We start from the raw sequence: 4,844 nt of genomic DNA, 5'->3' as shown, positions 1-4,844 counted from the left end.
AGGCTGTCTATCTGACGAGTTTATATTCATACTCAGATGCCAAGGAACTCAGAAAGTAAGCGACTGTGACCAGTAATAGTCATATATATAGAGATTAGAAATGCATGTGAAAACGTCTCAATGTCAATTGCCTTAAAATGAATTTTTCTGTATGAAACTGTGTATTTTAACAACGAAGTGGAGATCTTTTTTAAACGTTAAAACCTCATTTAATTTTATGTCTTATAGAGTTTATAATGAGTAAAAGATTGTACAAGCGTAATAATTCATCTGTAAACCTAAAAATGTACAGCCAGTTTTGAAAGAGATGTACCCTAGCTCAGAAAAATGTTATTGAATGTGTTAATGCTGTTGTAATGAAATGCTTCTTCTAATTAAAAAAAAAATTAAATTAATAAAAAAAATTTTTAAGACAGGTTTTTTATTTTGCTTGTTTTTTTTTCTCATCTGCTTCCGATTTGTGTTGCCCAAATACTCTTTTATATAAATGTAATTTTAAAAATTTTTTATTTTATGTGTATGCGTTGTATTGCCTGCATGTAGGTAAGTGCAACCGTGTCGTGCAATGCCCACGGAGGTCAGAAGAGGCTGTCGGATCCCCTGGAACTGGAGTTACAGACAGTTATGGGTGCTGGGAATCAAACCCGGGTCTTCTGCAAGAACATCCAGTGTTCTTAACCACTGAGCCATCTCTCCAACCCCTTGTTTTCAAAGACAGGTCTCCCTGTAGCCCCAGCTGGCCTGGAACTTTCTATGTAGACCAGGCTGAAGCCAGGCTCATAGAGATCTGTCTACTTCTGCCTCAATTAAAGGTATGCATCACCACACATAAATTGTTTATTGAAAAAAAAACTCTTTTCTTTAAATTATAGGAATCTAAAAGTCATCAGGGAAATGCTAATCTATACTATATGAGGATCCCTTTTCACCCTAGTCAGAATGGTTATCATCAAAACAAATATGGACGGACCAAGATGTTTGGTCACATAAGACCTTTTGTTGACTGCTGGTGGGAAGGTAAACTAGTAAAGCCATCATGGAAATCTTAGAAGGTTCCTCAAAAAACTAAAGCACAATAACTACATGATCCGGCTGGACCACTTGTAGGCATACAACTGAAGGGACTCTCAGTCAGCATACACAGAGACTCCTGAACATTCACGCCTACTATGGCACTAGTCACAGAAGTCAAGATATGGAGTCAGTCCAGATGGTCATTAACAGAGGAGTGGATAAAGAAAAATGTGGTAAGCATAAATGGTGGCATTTTATTTGGCCATAAAGAAAAATGAAAGCATGTCATATGGAAGAAAATGGGTAGAACTGATCTTGTTACATGTAATAGCCAGATTCAGAAGAGGAGATCTCATGTCTTCTTTCATATGTGGAATATATTATATATGTATATGTATACACATATGCGCATGATGTAAAAGTGGAAGGGGTACTATTTGGGGGGGAGAAAAGGAACCAGATGGAGGAGGGGAGGGAGAACCAGAGAGGGAAAATGCTGGTAGGGTGGATATGAGCAAAGTCCCACTACACACATGCATATTATGTGCACCATGTGTGTGCAGTGCCCTTGGAGGCCAGAAGAGGGTGTCAGATCCCCTGGAACTGGAGCTACAGATAATAATGAGCACCATGCATTGTGCTGGGAACTGAACCCAGGTTCCCTGCAAGAGCAGCTAGTGCTCTTAACCACTGAGTCATCTCTCCAGCCCAAAATCTATTTCCCATACTAATTAAAATTTTAAAAAAATATTTAATTTCCTTGTTACTTTCATGAAAACAGAGTGAGAACATACTTCACATAAGCAATAACTGTCTAACTAAATTAATAAATACAGAATTAAGACTGGGCGTAGTGATGCAAGTCTTTAATCCCAGCACTCAGAGGCAGGTGGATCTGAGTTCAAGGCCAGCCTGGTCTACATAGCAACTTCCAGGGCAGTTGGGGCTGCAGGGAAACCCTGTCTCAAAAAGAACTCCCCCCGCAAAAAAGTAAATACAGCACCCAAAATTTCTTTCCTTTCTGGCTTGACCCTCAGAACCTGGCTAAACATCCAAGGGTCTGAAAGAGGGCCAAGAATGAGGGTTAGAGGAAGGGAGAGACAGCCCTAGGAATTTCCCTTGTCGTGTAAATTAGGTGGCGCTCAGGTTGAGTGGGTCTAGTGCTCCCAATGCAGCCTGGAGACCTCAGCCCAGACAGAGATAGTAAGCAACTGGTGTGTGTGGGGGGGTGCTCCCTGGATTCAGTGAAGCTAGAAAAGAGATGCTGGAGCAAAGCCCTGGGCACTCCCAGGACCTCAAAGCTGTGAAGAAAACCAGGCAATCTGCCAAGCTCCCCAAACAGGAGAGGACTCTCCTGGGCATTCTCTTTGGCATGAAGAGAGAAGAGAACCTGGAGAGCAGCCTCCCACTGTGTCCAAAACCCACAGTGCTCAGCAGCAATGGGATGGAGGACAAGGTCCAACTGAGGTTTTATAAGGGCAAATAATAATCAAGTGTTATTTCCAAAGATAAGATTTTAGGCAATGGGGTGTCCTTTCTCAGGGGGCGGGGTGTATACTTCCTTGGCCTTGGGCCCCATTTCAGTGCCCCAGGCTATGGGAGGCCTGACCTCAGGTGTATTCTAGGTACCTCTCCAGAGAGCAGAGCTCTTTCTGTCTCTGCCACCACTCTGGACTCTCCCATGCATCTAAATTGAGGTGCTGCCCTGCTCAGGTATGGGGACAGAGGCAAACAGAGGAGCTGGGGAAAAAGTACTGCAGCCTGTTACTAGACAAGGCATTTGGGGGAAACTGGTTGGAGAAAAGGTATTGTTAAATCAGGTTTTTTGATTTTAATTTCCAAGTCCGTTTGTTCTTACATAAAGGGACCTGGTAACACAGATTTTTTTTCTGAGGGAAACCTCAGAACTGGTTTACATTTTTTTCCTTAAGCAGTTATTATAAAAGGACAGTTGTCTCGAAGCAGACATAATTTAAAAAAATATCTTTACACAGTAAGGAGGCCATAATATGTAAGTTGAACGATTTCCTTAGCTGGGATCAAGAAAGCGCAAACGTAACTTCATTAAAAAGTACTTATGATAGGTACAGACACTAGGGCCCTATTATGTAATATTATTAAAAAGAGTATGTGTGTGTGTGTGTGTGTGTGTTTGTGCATGTATCTTTGGAAATACATGAAGCTAGGTGTGGTGGTACATACCAGTAGTCCTAGTCGTAGGGAGAGTGAGGCAAGAAGATTCCAAGTTCCAGGCCACTCTGGGCTATACAATGAGATCCCATTACACAAAAAAAATTTACAAAATTAAACATAGAGGTGAGGTGGGGGAGAGGGAAGGGGAAAGACTAGAAGTACAAAAATGCTGTTTTGCCATTTTTGCATTCGGTTAAACAGACGTATCTCTAAATGGCTGGGGACAGATCTCGGAAGTATAGCACTTGTCTAGAATGCACAAGGCACTAAGTTAGATCCTCAGCAACTTAAGAAAAAAAGAAACAAAACACAAAAACTCCTTGCCTGATTTATTTCTAGAAACCATAAATCACCTTTCACCCAATCTTAGACATCACTAGAGATCATAGTTGACTCTAAATGGTAAGCCTTACTACTTGTCCTTAAAACAATGATTAAACACACTTTAAATTAGGCCTGTATGTCCATCTGAAAGTTTTTGTTCTAGTTTTGACATAGCCAGGGCAAAAAGAGACTTTTTTAAAAAAAAAAAACTCAGTATGTTAGAAAAATTTTGTATCAGTAAAAATGTATGATAAAACATTTAAGGCAGTTTTGCCTTCCACTAACAGTTCAATGTACCATATAAAACATGTTAATTATTAGAGTTTACCTTGTTTCTTTGATCTGTCCATTTACCTATATAACAAATATTCAAAAATCATTTCTAAAAGGAAATACAATCAGCTTTCTGTACTTAAGCAAATCTTGAGTGCCAATAAATAAAGAGCAAATCAAAACAGGTACATTTAGCACAACTGATTTTTTACTTAATTGAAGGACCCCCCCCCCCACCTTTTTTTTTGGTCTTTTTTGAGACAGGGTCTCCCTGTAGCCCCAGCTGACCTGGAACTCCCTATGTAGACTAGGCTGACCTCGAACTCACAGAGATCCGCCTGTCTCTGCCTCCCAAGTGCTGGGATTAAAGGTGTGTGCCACCACGCCTGGCCATGAAGGACCCCCTTTTATTGTGTGTGGTCTTTTTGAGGCATGCGCCACCATGCCTAGCAGGACCCCATTTTTAAAGAAAAGGTCTAAGTCAGTTATTTTCAAATTGAATGTAAACTCATCTGAGGTATTCAGTATCTTTATCATCTCCGTATTTACTTATTCATTAGGCCTAGAGGAGAGAGAGACCTGCAGTTTTAGTGAGTCCCCTAGGTGATTATGATGCAGAGCCCATGGAACAAATCTGCAGAAACACTGGCTCTGGGCTGCCATCAGTCAAAACTTTTATGATGACGTGGTGGGAAAACCTAAAATAAGCAGTTGTGTTTTCAATTACTTTCACAGAAACAGATTGGTACCGACAGCTGGTGTTTCCTAATACAGAAGCTAAACCAATTCAAAGACAATGAATGCTCTTTGTGTGGTAAGATTATTCTTAATTTAGGTTAAAGGAAGCATCAACAGGAGGGGACATAACACATAACAGAAACAAAGGATGCAGGTTTCAAATCACTCCAAGATGTTCATAAGACAAAAAAGACAAACTGTGTGAAATGGAGAAAAATAGACTACCCCCACATGGTATTTTAGGTTTCAGTAAGAAAAGCAAAAAAGGGCTGGGATGCAGCTCAGTGTAAAATGCTTGCTTC

The 4,844-nt window shown here is 40.5% G+C and overlaps 1 protein-coding gene across 1 annotated transcript in view; it reads right to left on the bottom strand.

The window, feature by feature from the left end:
* Positions 1-4,844, bottom strand: part of Fam117b (family with sequence similarity 117 member B) — an 85,485-nt gene that overhangs the window by 13,785 nt on the left and 66,856 nt on the right.

Source organism: Nannospalax galili, unplaced genomic scaffold, assembly GCF_000622305.1.
Source record: "Nannospalax galili isolate Female #2095 unplaced genomic scaffold, S.galili_v1.0 scaffold637, whole genome shotgun sequence".
Classification (NCBI taxonomy): Eukaryota; Metazoa; Chordata; class Mammalia; order Rodentia; family Spalacidae; genus Nannospalax; species Nannospalax galili.
Note: the sequence above shows the minus strand (reverse complement) of the source record. Positions and strands in the feature narration are given on the sequence as shown.